Below are 17341 nucleotides of genomic sequence, written 5' to 3'. Positions count from 1 at the left end.
TTTAGTCACTAAATACTTTTCTTATCAATCTTCACCATTATAGGCCAGATTTTCATTCACTTATTACTGAATGATTGCTAGCCTTCTATTTGCTTTCCCTGCCTTGAGTTTCTAGAGGTTTCTACATTATGAACACTTTAATTGATTTACTTCCTAAAACACTGATTTCTATTCTCTGCATCTCAAATTGTAAAGCATTTACTTCCTCTCCAGATTTTATGTAGTATCAAACTAGTTGATCCACCTCACCACAAATCTCTCTATTACGTTAAATCCACCTGGTCCTCTAGTCCTACTCACATCCTTTAATCTTAAAAACATACCATGTTCTTTCTTAACCACATGTTTACTCCTGTACCTAATCTAGAATGGAAAGGACTTTATGGCCTTCCCAGTGGTCTATATTTTGGAGCATCTGTAAAATTTAGTTCAAATCCCTTCACACCATGAAGCTCAGTCTTTTTTGCACCACAGCCCACAGTGATTTCCCTCTTTTAAAACCATTCAGAACTTGTCATGTGTGCTGAATATCTTTATCACTTCCTTATTTGCTACCTAATGCATGCTTGCCTTTTGTATCATTTTTGTCTATAAGATCTCCCCAATGATATGTTAAGTTGTTCTAGACAGGGTCCATTGGATATACTCTTTTCTGCACCCCTTCTAATAAAAAATAGAAGTTGCCACTTAGTAGATAATTTTAAGAATTGCTTTTATTATGAATTCACTATGTGTCAGCTATGTAATTAGGTTGTTAGGGGACTTATCTTAAAGCTCCATTTGCAGAGTAAAAGCAATTCTTTGACTTATATTGTTTGTTTGGTTGGACAGAACTGTTCATCAGGGAAGGAAATATGAACCTATATGGGAAAGTTTTAACTATAGAATATTGGTTAAAAGCAAAGATTCTAGATTCAGAATCTTTATCTAGATTCAACCCAGCCTCTCTTCTCCTGTTCACCAGTTACATGCTGTGTCTTTAGGCAAATTATTCAACTTCTCATTCCCTCAGTTTTCCCTTTTAGAAATAAGGATTATGTTAATAGCAATATTAAAAGCATGATAAGACTCAACAAGTTAATACATGCTGGTTGGAACAAGGTCTAGGACTTAGTAATAAATTAGCATAAACAGTTTTGAGTCTTCATCTTTATTTTTCTTTATTGATCCATTTTATTCATCACTATGAATTAATAGAATCTAGCTAGCATATAAAATGACCACCATAGCATACAAAGATTTTGAAGAACAGGTGTACTTGCTGTTCAAACTTTCAAATATTGTGAATGAAGCAAGTAGAGGGGCCCTCTCCTTAGGGAAATGAGAAGGACTTAGGACTCCAGAGTTCTCTCCTCATCTCACAGTGTTTATTGAACATTTGCACATGACTGATACATGCTATGGACACTATAGGAGATTTTTTAAAACTAGGTGACAGAAGAAATGCATGCTTTAACAATGGAATATTCATGCATGAGTAGCAAAAGTAAGGGGGTAGAGATGAAAAGACAATAGAAAGGGATATATTCAAGATGACAGAATATGTTCCTACTGTTGGACGCATTTGATTTTCCAAAGATCCAAACACTTCTCTGTCTCCAACCCCTTGGATCTTGGGTCCAGATTATAATTTATCTTAGCTAGCATGCCAATATAGAGACAATCAGAGCCTAAAAATTAAGAATATGAGAAGGGATGTTGGTAAATAAGTATGCATTAGAAATGCAAGAATGTCTGTATCTTATAATAAAACACAATTTTAATAAGTTTCTTTTGCCTCATCCCTTTCAACTTTCAAAATAATAGAAACGTATATGTGTATGTGTAGAATGATAGCTAAGAATAAAATTTATCTGTAATCTATGATATCTGAAAATGTCAAAAACTTCTCTATTTTTGTTATATTCACAAAACTGGGATTTGGATGGGCTAGACATTGTGAGATGAATTGGCAAGACAGGTGATTTGATGGTATCCTGCATGCTTAGGGTGACAGGAGTGCTTAGGTCTGGAACAGCAAGTGTCTGTGAAAATGCCTGTTGGTTGTACCTGTTAGTCTGATAAATAATACAGAGAAATGAAATTAATTTAGTCACCATTTAAAAGACATCTACATTAACCATCTTTCTCTGCCAGTGTTAGAGAACAGGGTTCAATGAGAAGATGAGCACTGATTTCAAAATTAATAAAAAAGAAACATAATTTTCTAAGTAATGTTTCACCAAGATGGCTTGAGCCATGCATTTGTACACAGAAGCCACATTCAGTAATTGATTAAATACCTCTCACATAGCATGAATAAAATTTTTCCCACTCTCTGATTTATCTCCATTGGTATTATTAAAATACCTATTCAGAATGCAAGGGAGAAAATTTGAAAAATAGCAACATTTTAGACTGATATTGGTATGTATTCGGTTGGTGCAAAAGTAATTGCGGGCTTTGCCATTGAAAGTAAAGGCGTGTTACGTGGCCTACAACGTCCAGTGGGGCGAGTCGCGGGCAGCCGGGCATGGATCCTCAGTCCGCCAGGGCCCAGTTGCAGGGCACCGCTGAGCTGTTTCCGGGCCGCCTCTGCCTAGCGCGTGGAAGGCGCCCCCTAGCCCGGAGGCTGGCTTTGCTACAGCTGACCACTCTTGTCAGGAGAGAGAGACTGAGAAGGCAGTGGATCGACTAGCCCAGGGAGCACAGAGCGTCTCTAATGACCGTCCAGCCTGGGGGCAGGGGGCGGGGGGGCACCCATTCTGAAGAGGAAGGATTTGCTGTGAATGAGGGGGACTCTGATGGAATACCTGGGAGCTGAGAGAAGGGACAAACTGTCCACCCAGGGAACAGCCTGAATCTTTTTAATGAAGACTGGGACTTGGAGTTGAAAGCAGATCAAAGGAATCCCTGTGATGCTGACGACATCCAGGGGAACATTTCTCAAGATCTCAAACCTTGGGTCTGCTGTGCCCCACCAGGAGACATGATCTATGACCCCAGCTGGCACCACCCACCTCAGCTGATAACCCATTATTCCAAGATGCTCTTTGAAACAGGATAGTTTGACGATGCCGAAGATTGTATGTGGAGCTTTCTGCCTTGTAGGTGGGCAGGCTTCCAGGTCAAGATCTCTTTTCCTGTCTTGGAGGTGAAAAGTCATATCTGATAAAACATTTCCTGTGATCCCTCATCTGGGATACACAGACCGGTGTTCAGTAAGCCCCCCATTGCTCTCCCCAATCTGCTACTGTTCTTAATGGGCTCCTCCTTGGAATGTGTGTGTGTTTGTGTGTCAAAAGGAGTTGTGTTCTTTGTAAAATAAAGTTTTTTTGTTTTTGCTTTTGTTTCTGTTTAGAAAAAGAAAGTAATGGCAAAGCCCGCAATTTTGCGTTAGCATGGTCTGCCATTCTGAATAGGTATTAATGACAAAAGGTTTATTTATTTAAACTGAAGAAAATGTAAAGCAAGGACTAAGTTTTCTACATGTACTCTAATGAAGGGTTTTCTTTCTGTGTAATTTGCATGTATGAGCTACTCCGATTCAGATATAAGGGAGAATCAGGCTCATATTTCCTAAAATGTATATCTGAAGTAAACATTCTACATCAGATTTATTGCATATCTACTCTGCCAATCGCAGTGTATTGGTTGGGCCATTCTGCCTCTTACATCAGGTTAAACATTGAGTGTACTGTTTCCTTGCCTATATTTCACTTGGTTCACATTCTGTTCTTTAGGTTCACTTTAGTTCTTTCTTTCACCTACAAGGTGTGTACACACACACACACACACACACACACACAATACTCGCAAGCTAGAGAAAAATGTGTCTTCCAGTTTCCACAAATACTTTGCACCTAACTTTATTATAATATTGTTATTTTTCTTTTGCCCTAATAGATTCTCTGCTGTATAAGTACAGAAACTGTGCCTTGCTCATCAGTATACCTCCAGCCCAGCTCAAGGCAAGTCTCCAGGACACTCTGTTGACTGTTGTTCCAAATGCTTTTGGGGCACTCTGACCCTGGTCACGGAGTTCCTGGGACTTAATAAGCAATCAATGCATATTCATAAAGGGAGAAATCATATGCTTTCTGAAAGTTGAGATGCTTGCTCACATGGAATGTACAAAGTAGGAGAGGAAATCTTAGCAGCAGAAATAACCACAGGTTAGTGTGATACCAGTGTGGTGTGAGTACAGACAGAATTTTACAGGCACACACAGTAAAGTGAAATCTCCTCCAGCCATGATGATGAAAGAAGCTTATAGAGTAGATGGTCCTAAATGCCCATTCTGTCGCATTGTAATGAACTCTGACAAATAACCATGAGGATGAAACAGATGGCTGTTTTACAGTTGGTAATATTTTAAAGTTGTTAATATTTTCTGAAAATAATATTAAGACAACAAGCATGCATCTTACATAAAAATCATCTGATGACAAATATCTTCTTAAAATAGAAGAGACTTCAGAATGTGGCATATAGTTACATCCACACATGCCTTTCTTGTTTCTCCTGTGCATGAAATTTCTTAGTCATAGCACATGAATCTAATCTATATGAATGTTTACCTTACTTGGTGAGTGCACAGAAGTACTCCCATTTTTCTTTAGCATTGAGTTCCATGAAAAAAAAATAATTCATTCGGTAGTAAAGTTAGAAATGAATTTAGTGTGTTGATTTGAATCATCCCAACAAAAGATGAACGCTTAAACTTAGTATTTTTAAAATCTATGATAGAGGAGAAATAATCACAATTAGTTGCCAAGTAGTATAATATTTTTGTACAAAATACCATTGCAATCTGAAATTATTACCTCCCTATAGTCTTTTTTTGTTAAATTATCATTTTTATTCTTGACTTATTTAATTCAATTTGCCAAATGTTCATTTAGTATCTACCAAGAACAGCGTCAGCTTAGTCTTATTTAAGACAAATATTAAAAGTTACGTCATTTTATAAGTAATAATATTCCTTGCACTCATCTCTTTAACAGAAGTACTCTGCATCAGGTTTAGAAATGCATAGAGATTAAATTTATTCATTTTTTTATTGACAATATTGGAGAGTTTTATTTCACTGATATGAAAGTGTTCTTAATATAAATTATTATTCTTTTGACTTTAGCTGTGAATGAAGTAATAGATGATACTCATTTATTCCTTCTTTTCCTCTTTCTTTATTTCATTTATTCTGCAAATATTTACTGTGCATTTAATATATGCTAAGTGTTATGGGAATATGTGATTTGGTGTTTCTTCAGCACTCTTCATTTGGAAAGTTTGAAATAGTGCAATTTATATATAATTCCAGCAAAACATAGTCACATGGAAAACATCTGCCCTAAATAAAATTAAACTTACTTTGGTACCCATCATGAATGTGTTAACAACTTTGTTCAATAATGCTGACAGAGCTACTTTTATGGAGTTTATTTTCCCATGACTTATGCCCCATATTGCTTAGCTTTACAAATGTATTTAATGCAGCAAACCATTTCACACAGCACTGCCATTTAAGTCCCACAAAATCAATAGTGTAATCTGCATGATTGTGGGACTGTTAGTATTTTCTGTTAAAAAGTGCAAATCATATTTAAAGATATACAAATAATATTCATTTTTTTTCTTGCCTATGGCATCACAAAATTAGGTTTTTAGAGGTTTGTCTAACTCATTTTGTGATGAGATCTAGGTCACATTAGCTCACTCCTCACAAATGTAATGTTCGTTGATACCTAGAGATATGTGGTAAGCCTGTTAAGGTTAAAATATGGGCTTTGGGAATAGTGAGACTTAGATTTGAATCCAAGTGCATCACTCATTATGATGCAATGTTCTTAAGCTCTACTAAAATTAGGGGCAAAATAGCATCAATTCATGAGGATTAATGAAAAGAATGACAATGTTATGCTTACTACAGTGCCTACCAGATAAACAGGTCCAGTGGAGAGCCAGCAGTTATTTCATTGTAAAGGTAAAGTAAATCTTAGTTCAGTTTGAAGTAGCCACTGGACAAAGTTTATTGCTGTTCTTGTTCCCATACTAATGTGGCCCATCCAGCTGCTTGTTCTCGAGGTCCAATAACAAGATGCAGACCAACTGGGAAAAAAGGGAGCCTATTTCTGCAACCAACAAGAAGGTTGGACCAACTCAAGACCAACTCAAAGTTACAAGTTTTTCTCTGGTACACATATACATTTAAAGCTCCATGCCTACGTGTGGGAGTGCATGGTGCTGTTTCAGCAGTAGCAAGCAGGAGTGTTTCATTTAATCTCTGCCTAGTCTTTATGGTCTGGAGTCTGGAAAGCTTTCTCTAGAGACTTGGAAAGTTTCTTAATCTTAAGTGGGCCCTGGGACAAAGGTGTATGTGTAAGAATGATTTTGTTATTGGATCAGACATGGGGTATCCAATCTTTTGGCTTCCCTGGGCCACATTGGAAGAACTGTCGTAGGCCACACATAAAATTTACTAACACTAACAATAACTGATGAGCAAAATAAATAAATAAAATAAAATAAAATAAAATAAATTTAAAACCTCATAAAAAGTTTACCAATTTGTGTTGGGTCGTATTCAAAGCCATCCTGGGCGACCTGTGGCCCACAGGCTGTGTGTTGGACAAGCTTGCTTTAGGATCTGAGAAAACCCAGGTGGGATCTTGGTGGGTTTGATCCCATATTCTGACCCTTATACTCAGGCACCAGTTTCTCCAGTTCTTTCATGCTTAACTTACGTATTTGCCATAGTAAAGGGGTAGTTGAAACTGACTGCTCTGGCTGCTAACGGAAACCTGAGCTGCCACATTCTGACGAAGTTACAGCACAGAAGGGTTGATTTAATTTTTTTTTCCTTGATTCCCAAAACACTAAATGTACCATGTTTTCACTTCACTCTCTACTTACTAGTAAAAAACAATGAATATTAGTGTTTAAATATACATCATTAGTTCATTAATGTACAACATTAGTTCATTTAAATTTCAGAATGATCACGATGTTAAGAAGAGGAAAGTATAAAACCTTCTCTAGAAGTAATTCCACTTTGGCGTTGACCAGACAGATGAATAGAAACTTAAGGGCTTTAAAAAAAATTGTTATGATCTGAATTATGGTCCCCTAAATTGATATGTTGAAGTTCTAGTTCTCAGTACCTCTGCATGTGAGTGTGTGTGGAAATAGGGCCTTTAGCAAGGTAATTAAGGTAAAATGAGGTCATAATGGGTGGACTCTAATCTAATATGACTAGTATCCTTATAATAGCCGGAAATTGGGAAATAGGCAACACAGACCAAGGGAGAACCCTGTGAGGGCACAATAAGGCAACTCTCTGCAGGCAAAAGAGAGAGGCCTGGCCGGGCATGGTGGCTCATGCCTGTAATCCCAGCACTTTGAGAGGCAAAGGCAAGCGAATCAACTGAGGTCAGGAGTTCGAAACCAACCTGGCCGCCATGGTGAAACCCCGTCTCTACAAAAACACAAAAATTAGCAGGGCATGATGGCAGGTGCCTCTAATCCCAACTACTTGGGAGGCTGAGGCAGGAGAATCACTTGAACCCGGGAGGCGGAGGTTGCAGTAAGCCAAGACTATGCTGTTGAACTCCAGCCCAGGTGGCAGAGAGAGACTCCATTCCAACAAAAAAGAAAAAAAAAAATAGGGAGATTGAAGTCTCAGAAGAAACCACACTTGCTACCACCTTGGTTTTAGACTTGCAGCCTTCAGATCTCTGAGGAAGTACATTTTGTTGTTTAAGCAATCCCATCACTGTTTTTTTTGTTGTTGTTGTTATGGCTGCCCTAACAAACTAATGCAATATTCAAAGGCTGGAACCAGTGAATTATTTTTAGAGGAAAATATGTAAGTTGAATTGCCATTCAGTTATATATAGAATACATCCATTTACTTACTTAAAGGGGAAAAAAATGCCTTGTCCAGTCTTTAATGCTAATGTATTCTGAGGTTTTAAAAGCACTAAAATCTATACTGATTTTGAAAGTCTCATAGATAAGAAATGAACCCTACAACCTAAATATGAAATTTGGGAACATGAATCTTTCTAACAAATATCTCCTAAAATTATATTTCATTAGCTTCTTATTCCAAAGGAAAGATATTTTCTGAGAGAAAAAGCACACAAACACACAGATTTACATATATAATCCCATAATTTCCTTCACCATCATCTTAAAACTCCTTTCATACCTGTCTACACCATTCTCAATGAATGTCTTTTTATTTTTCTTGTAGGCAAAAAAATAGAGGCATTCAGTAAATTGCCTCACTTCCACTTGCAGATTTAATTGGGTTCATTGGAGTATTGTGATTAAGAATCTAGACTCTAAAATAAGATTCCCTGGATTCAAATTGTGGCTCTGCTTTTGACTATTTGTGTGACCTCTGCAAATTATTAAGCACTGCATGTCCCAGTTTCCTCATCTGTGAAGTAGGGGTAATGTTACCTATCACAACACAACAAGTGCATAGAACAATGCCACTCATTCTCCCTCATGTGTGTATGTGTATTCAATTAATGTTGGCTTTTTTTTTTTTTTTTTTTTTTTGAGACAGAGTTTTGCTCTTGTTGCCCAGTCTGGAGTGCAATGGCACAATCTTGGCTTACTGTAACCTCCGCCTCCTAGGTTCCAGCAATTCTCCCACCTCAGCCTCCAGAGTAGCTGGGATTACAGGTGCCTGCCACCATGTCCAGCTAGGTTTTTATTTTTTATTTTTTATTTTTTTTTTTGTATTTTTAGTAGAAACAAGGTTTCACCATGTTGACCAGGCTGATCTCGAACTACTGACCTCAGGTGTTCCACCCACAATGGCCTCCCAAAGTGCTGGGATTACAGGTGTGAACCACTGTGACTGGCCTAATGTTAGCTGTTACCTTTGTGTATACCCATTTCATCTAGTTCCATTTTTTAATTGTTGAGAAAGGGTCCTTTCAAATCTAAACCTTACTCCTGTGCTGTTGAAACCATTGTGTATGTATTTTTATTCTCTCTCTCTGGTCAGTAAGCCTCCTCCTAAAGCTACAAAAATGATCATTTCTCCTCCATACTAAAAAAATAAAACTATAAACAAATTTATCTCTTTTGGGGATCCCATTGTCCTCTCCACCTTTCCTATTGCTGCCAAGGTTCAACAAGTAATCTATACCCACTGACTCTTTTCCCTCTTTGAATAACTGCAGTCTTTCACAAACTCCCTCATTGCTCTGATAACAGATTCAGATGACTCTGTGGTTGACAAAGACAATGACCTCATTTCTGTTGAAATTGACTACTCTCTACTTCTGAAAACACATTTCTCCTTGCAATCCTCTGACACAGTTTCATCCTGGTTCTCCTCCTGGTTCTCAGACTACACTTGTATAAATGTCATTGTTAATCTCTATTAACAACTAGCTTTTCTTCCCTAAGAAGTGACAGCATTGTATGACTGTTTTCTATTACCCAAAAACAAATTGCAATGATTGTTCACTTGTTTTTGGCACATTGATATTTTGAGATGAAAAACATGTTTTGGAAAAACTAGAGAGTTAAAATGTTGTTTGCTGTATCTCTATTGTTTATGATAGTATTTGATATATAATAATTGCATAATACATATTTGTACATTATTTGATTTATTTTTGACCTGTGACCTTTCACATCTTAAAATCTTTATAAACAAAAAGAAATGTCCTAGAATACAAGGGAGTAAGTCATTTATTGATAGATATCTGGAACCATAAGTTAAATAAACAGAAATCTATCTATACTTTTTAAACAGGATTCGCTAAAATCATTTTTAAGAATCCAAATCTCATCTACCTAAGACTAAATTTCTCCTCCTTTTCTTACTCTGAAATGGCAGTGTCTGTTTAAATTCAAAAAGTCAAATTTTTAATGAAAGCAGCAAACTTATTTTGTGACGAGAAGTTATCAAAATGCTTACCTTTATGATTACATGCCTTGAAGTCTTATGGGATAATCTGTTGGAAGGCCATAAACAATAATTAATGGGGTGATTTTTTTAAAAGTATTCTAAAGCATTGGCTTTAAATTTATGAATCAATAGTCAGATTTTAACAGCAGGATTATCCAAAAAATATCTCTTATTTTTAAAGCATGTGGTTTTGAAACCTATGAATTGAAGGTATTTTTCCTATATGAATAAGAGAAATATGTATTGTTATCTTTTTTTATTCTACCCAGGGCATATTTATTATATAATTACATGCTGTAGGAAGCAAATTGTACTCCTACACTTTTATCTGACATAAATTAGCTAGGTCAAGAAAATTTTTTATACTTGTGAACTCTGGAATAACTCCTATGCAGGAATGTTCCAATAACATGGGCTATTGTTTATGTGAAAATAAGTCCTTAGTTTTGTATTAATTCTAAATTTCCTCATGACATTTTTCACAGCTTGACTTAAAAAGATCAGCTTCTCTGTATTTTTTTTTTCTTACATCAATACTGCTAACTTGTGTCAGAGTCACTGAGAAATTAAGGTAGCAATTGATAATGAGAGCAGAATACAGCCTCATGTTTACCTAATTTTAAGTAACATTTTAAGGCAATTACAATATATGTACATATATATGTGTACACACACACACACACATACACACATCTATTTATCTTTCTGTCTATATTATTTTATAGACACAAAGTCTTGCTCTGTTGCCCAGGCTGGAGTACAGAGGCACAATCATAGTGCACTATGGCCTCAAACTCCTGGGCTAAAGCAATTCTTTTTCCTCAGCTTCCTGAGTAGCTGGAACTGCAGGAGCACCACCACAACCAGCTATGTTTTTTGTTTTTTGTTTTTTTTAATTTTTGTAGAGGCAAAATCTGACTATGTTGCCCATACTAAAATATTTTCTTAAAATATGTGATAATTAAAGACTATTTGGTTACTTTCAGCACATTAAGAATAGTATGAAATAAATATTCAATTTGAAATTATATAACTTAATCAAATGTACTTTTTAGAGGCAATGCTTATTTTTAATTTTTAGTCACATTTTAGTTGAATTATTCACTTACTCTTTTTGGCATAAGTTAACATAAAATGCATGTTTGGCAAATGAGTTCAACTTTATTTATTAGTACTCTACCATTACTATTAACTCTGTCTACATGTGCTGGTCAGTTTTATTTGTCAACCTGACTAGGCTTTAGTCAGTTTTTCAATAAAACACTAACCTAAACAGTGTTGCAAAGGTATTTATAGATATGATCAAGTCTACAGTCAGGTGATTTTAAATAAGGGAAGTTGTCCTGGATTAGATAATCTGGATGCGCTAAATGATATTACAAGTTTCCTATAACAAGGAGACACATAAGTCAAAGGCAACGAGAAAAGGTAATATGATGATAAAAGCAGAGATTAGAACAAAGTGGCCACAAGCCAAATAATACCATCAGCCTCTAGAAGCTGTAAGACAAAGAGCAGATTCTCTCCCAGAGTCTCTAGAAGGAAGTAGCTCTGGTGACATCTTGAATGTGAGACTGAACCTTTTGAACTGTGAGATGATTTGTGTTATATAAAACCACTAAGTAATTTCTTACAAAATTCCAAGAAACAAATAGGAATTTTGTATCCTGGAAGTGAGGTGCTGCTGTAACAAATGTCTATGAAAAGAGTCAAACTATTCAAAATACTTAAAGAGGTTTGTCCTGAGGCAAACATGAGTGACCATGGTCAGAGGCACAATCTCAGGAGGCCCTGAGAACATGTGCCCAAGGTGGTTGGGTTACAGCGTGGTTTTATACATTTTAAGGAGGCATAAAATATCAGTCAATACATGTGAGACATACATTGGTTCAGATGGGAAAGGCAAGACAACTCAAACAGGGGAGTGCTAGGTCATAGGTGGATTCAAAGAATTTCTGATTGAAAATTTGTTGAAAGAGTTCAATTATTATCTAATGATCTAGACTCAATAGAAAGGAGTTTCTGGGTTAAGAAAAGGGGTTGTGTAGACCAAGGTTCTTGTTATGTAGATGGAGTCTCATAGATAGTCACCCTTAGAGATAATAGATAGCAATTATGTCCTATTTAGACCTTTAAAAGGTATTTGACTCTCAGTAAATGTCTTTGAGATTAGGAGGGCCTGAACTGAGAAAGAGCTAGTTATATTATTAGAGGTTTGCAGGGCCATTCCAAAATATTTCAAAGACATATATTTCAGGTAGTGGTTCATGCCTGTAATCTCAGCATCTTGGGAAGCCAAGGTGGGTGGATCACCTGAGGGTAGGAGTTTGAGACTAACATGGTGAAACCCCATCTCTACTAAAAATATAAAAAAGTAACCAGGTGTGGTGATGGGCGCCTGTAATCCCAGCTTCTCAGGTGGCTGAGGCAGGAGAATTGCTTGAACCCAGGAGGCGGAGGTTGCAGTGAGCCAAAGTTGCCCCATTGCACGCCAGCCTGGGCCACAAAGTGAGACTGTCTCAAAAAAAAAAAAAAAAAAAAAAAAGAAACATATTTAGGGGTAATATATGTTGCAGGTTGCAGTTGGTATCTTATTGCTTCAAAGAGTCTTTCTGTCAGTCTTAGGATCATTGTTTTAATGTTAATGCTGGGCAATTATGTCTAAAGTCCAAAATGAGGTAAGTATGGACCCTCCCCTTCTGTCAGGGCCTGAACTAGTTTTTGAGTTTTCTTTGGAATCCCCTTGACTGAGATGGGGTTCCATTCAGTTGGTTGGGGGCCTAGAAGCTTATTTTTTATTTGCACAGATACCTAAAAATCTGTAAATGACTTTCAAATTGGGTACTGGGTAGAGGCTGGAAGAACTTTTAGGACAATAATAGAAAAAGCCTGGATTGCCTTGAATAGACTGTTCATAGATATAGATGTTAAAATTCTTCTAATGGGAACTCAGAAGTAAAGAGCATGGTAGAAAAAATTATATTATCTCAGAGAATACTTAAATCATCATAAATAAACTGTTGTTAGAAATGTGGACATGAAGAATATTGCTGATGAGGGCTCAGAGAGAAATGAATAATATGTTATTGAAAACTAGAAAAAAGGAGATTAAGCACATTAAGATACTATGAAATAAATATAATTAAATTTGAAATAATATAACTTAATCAAATGTACTTTATAGAGGCAATGTTTGTAATACTTAAATTGATTTCTGCCATTATATAGAGAGCAGGAGTTGCAAGCAATGAACTTTGATATTTAACTTTGGACATTTCCAAGCAAGATGTTGATGTGTTCTGGTTTCCTTCTTTCTGCTTATAATAACTGTTAAGCAAAAAAGAACCAGGACTTGATTATTTGGGAAATTCTCAATCTATCCAGATTGCAAATGACACTAAAATTAGAAGATTCACTGTTAGGAAAGTGAATGGTTGTACAACTTTTTGTTAGTGCCTCAGAAGAAAGAAAAGCTAGAACTGTTCATTTACATAGAGAGCTCTTTGAAGTGATAATGTGACTCGTGGATACTTTCTTCCATTTCAGCAGAAGCTAAAAAATAAGGATGGGATTATCTGGAAATACCTGTGTAGGAGCCTCTTGTTTAATGGTGCAAATTCCCATGGCAAACAAGAAGACCCACAAGATTTTTGAGAATATTATAACAGAAGAAACATTGCCAGTTTGGACTGTAAGAGAAAGAGAGAGAAGGAAATTAAAGAAGGCTGTAAGACTCCCACATTTCTATAGGCAAGAAACGGGTTGGTAATACTATTTATCTGCAAACCCATGAAAAGAGAAGAATAATTCAGAGGGAAGAGTGAAAGGTAGAGAAGGCAGAGATTTGAGCCACAGAGAAATTTTCCCAAGTTTTAACAATAAGTGGAGTTTACTCTGCTGAATTTCAAAATTGCTTGAAACTGGTGACTTGTTTTTTGTTTTCTTTCTGTCTGTTTTTTTTTTTTTTTTTTTTTAGATGGAGTCTCGTTTTGTCACCCAGGCTGGAGTGCAATGACGCGATTTCTGCTCACTGCAACCTCTGCCTCCTGGGTTCAAGCAATTCTCCTGCCTCAACCTCCTGAGTAGCTGGGATTACAGGTGCGCACCACCACGCCTGGCTAAGTTTTGTATTTTTAGTAGAGATGGGATTTCACCATGTTAGTCAGGCTGGTCTCAACTCCTGACCTTGTGACCCAACCGCCTTGGCCTCCCAAAGTGCTGGAATTATAGGCATGAGCCACTGAGCCCAGCCTGGTGACTCATTTTCTCCATTTCCTCCATTTTTGAACATAAATGTCTATAACTAGCATTCTATACTTGTCCCACATTTATTTTGGGAACAGATGACTTATTTTCTAGTTTTACAGGTCCACAGATGGACGGGAATTTTGGATCAGGATAGATCATGCCCAGAATTTTAAACATAGCTGATTTAGATGATGAAATTACAGATTTTTGAGTTTATGAGATTAGAAGAGATTTTGGACTTGAGTTGATGCTATTCATGATTTGAGACTTTTGAGGACCTTGATATGGAATACACTTCATTTGCACGCTGAGCTGATATAAATCTTTGAGAACCAGGGACAACTGCATTAGGCCAAATGATGTCTCACAAAAGATACCCAGGTCCTATCACTGGAACCTGTGAATTTTTTACCCTACATAATGAAAGGGACTTTCCTACTGTGATTAAGTTAAGGATATTGAGATGGAAAAAATATCCTAGATTATTTGAATGGGCCCAGTATAATCACAGAGTCCTTATAAGATTGAGGCAGAAACATTAGAGATAGAGAGAAAAAATGTTAAGGATGAAAACAGATGTACGAGTAATACATCTGAAGGTGGAGAAAGAGGTCAAGCAATGTGCATGTTCCCTAGAAACTGGAAAAGATAAGAAAACAGATTTTTTTTTTTTTTTAATGAGCCCTCAAAAGAAATACGGACCTGCAAATACCTTAGTTTTAGCCCAATGATATAGATTGTAGACTTCTGACCTTTATAATTGTAAAATAATAAATTTATATTCTTTTAAGCCACCAAAGGGGTGGTAATTTGTTATAACTACAATAAGAAATGAATCTACCAATTTATATATATTTAAAATGTTTGTAATTCTAACATACTTTTATTAAAAATGGCAGGCCTGCCCTATATCCTTTTATCATAGGCACCTGCTCTAAAGTGTTTTACTGATTTCTTTGTTTACTTTAGTATCTAAATAACGTGGCTACATTTTCAGTTCCTGAATCTTTAGCCTTAGGCATTATGTATTGACCTCATGCGTTATTTATTGACTTCCTACCCCCATTTGCAATCCCCTTCTTATCCTAATATGTCATAATTTTATCAAGACACATATTCTGCAGAAAAGTAATATTGGAATATTTATTCAACATATTCTAGGGATTCTCTTTGCCTGGATTTGTACTGAATTACTCTTATTTTTTTTTTTGTATATGAAGTCTTATTTTTTAAAAAGATTAACTGTAACTCTGGTTCCTCAGTTCAGAGAACCTCTATTTTACCCTTCAGGGAATAAATATCCAATCTTCTATATACAGGATCCTCTGCAGGGTCTAGCCTTCTAAAGTATAAAGAGGGTCTGGGGATCTTACTACCTCCTAAATAGATCTTCCACCAATCCTTCTAGTTTTAGCACTTACGTTATCTCTATTTCTACAAGTATCCATTACTTGCAAATTTATTAGGTTTGGGAAATGAACTTTCTTCGCCTTTATCTTACCATTTTGAGCTATGGAGGCTGTTAAATCACTTGACCACTTTTCTTCCTACCTTTTTTTGTCAATATATATATATATATTTTTTTTTTCTAATTTTCTTTGTGCTTTGGGTTCATGACTTTACACAAAAGTTATTTTAATGTAACTTTAGTAAAATTTTAGTTAAGTTTCAGGAAGCAACGCATATAAATGCATGCATTAATTTTAAGTCCCTTTGGATACATTTAACATAAATTGGATGCTTACTGTCTTCTTGTTTCTATGTTGTACATTGTTACATTTAATCATCTACCAGTGTCAGGTGATATCGTTAACTTCCATTGGGAAACATTCTTAGAGAGGTTTGCCAAAGTGTGTGCTACTTCTCAAGTTTTGAGCCCAGACCCAAATTTAGAGAAAATATTTTAACATTAAGTATACTTTATTTTATTTAAAAGACTAATTTTTGTTAAGGTATTGTAATGTCTCTACAAGATTCAATGCAGGAAAAATATTTATTTTAATTTTGTGATTGTTAAATATCTAATTTATGAAAACTATAGTAATATGAATTAATATGTGTGTGATTATCACTATGTGAGTGAACTATTTATAAGACATGGACAATGAAACAATCTAAACAATTTTTAGGACAAAAATTCCTTAATCTTTAAACTCCAGTTCCTAAACTTATTTTATTATAATGTTACAACCAATAATAAAGAATTAAAAGGAATCCCATAGTAGACTGGCAAAAATCAATTTATTTTGTATTGGTTTTACTGGCAAAAGCTTGTCAGTAAAAGTAACAGTTATATACTCCTTTGTTTCCAGCATATCTAGCACTTGATAAAGACTTCATGATTAGTTACAGAATGTTAATTGAAAAATAATAATTAAATCCTAGAACGTGATTAGTTTCCTTTGCACCTTCTGTTTAATTTCCTCTTCCATGGATATTTCTGTTTCTTTCTCTTTTTAAAACTCTTCTAGTTTATCATTACTTATTCCCAGAGCTTTTACAAAGTCTTCCTAAAGGATCTTCCCTCCACTTACTATTAACCCATCCTAATATGGCTGTGTGACTTGTAGATCTGTCGACCCAATAAAGAATCAAGTTGTTGGATTCTTAACATGATATACTACTGTGTGTAAAAAATAACACTTTTTGGTTTGTAAAAATATTGTCTTTATTGTCTCATTAATTTTTTTATATCCCTATACGAGCCAAATAACAGGTATTAATATTTACTAATAAAGAAACAAATGTTGGGAAATTAAATTCCCACTACCATATCAATGGCTTATAAATGACAAAGCAAGCACCTGAGTGCAGATACCCTGATACCCAGTTCTCTTCTCTAAATGATACAGTGAAATAACATTCCTATTTCAGACTCTTGGAAACCCTGTGCCTAAAACCTTCAACCAAGGAAATCTCTTCATCTGTCATTTAAAGCTGTTCACAACAGTCTTCTACTCCAATTTCTCATCCTTTCATTATCCCATTGGTTTTACATAAATACCTTTAATATACAATTTTTAGTCCTGTATTTTAAATTTTTTCTTGTGAGAGAACTTATCTGGAAAATTTATCGTTTTAATTTTTCCTTGTGTAAGTGCTGATCAGTTTCACAGACCCCTCTGTGGCGTTCCCTATTTGCCCTAGTTTTTAGAAACTACTTGAACTTTATTT

The 17341-nt window shown here is 35.7% G+C and overlaps 1 protein-coding gene and 1 pseudogene across 1 annotated transcript in view; both read left to right on the top strand.

Annotated features, from left to right (window-relative positions):
* Positions 1-17341, top strand: part of LRP1B (low density lipoprotein receptor-related protein 1B) — a gene marked incomplete at its 5' end in the record, with an annotated part of 705068 nt that overhangs the window by 185565 nt on the left and 502162 nt on the right. The gene's annotated exons all lie outside the window — the stretch shown is intronic.
* LOC105542684 lies at positions 2513-3151 on the top strand (annotated as a pseudogene).

The sequence above is a fragment of the Mandrillus leucophaeus genome, unplaced genomic scaffold (assembly GCF_000951045.1).
Source record: "Mandrillus leucophaeus isolate KB7577 unplaced genomic scaffold, Mleu.le_1.0 Scaffold1061, whole genome shotgun sequence".
Lineage (NCBI taxonomy): Eukaryota > Metazoa > Chordata > Mammalia > Primates > Cercopithecidae > Mandrillus > Mandrillus leucophaeus.
This window is presented reverse-complemented; position numbering and strand designations above follow the sequence as displayed.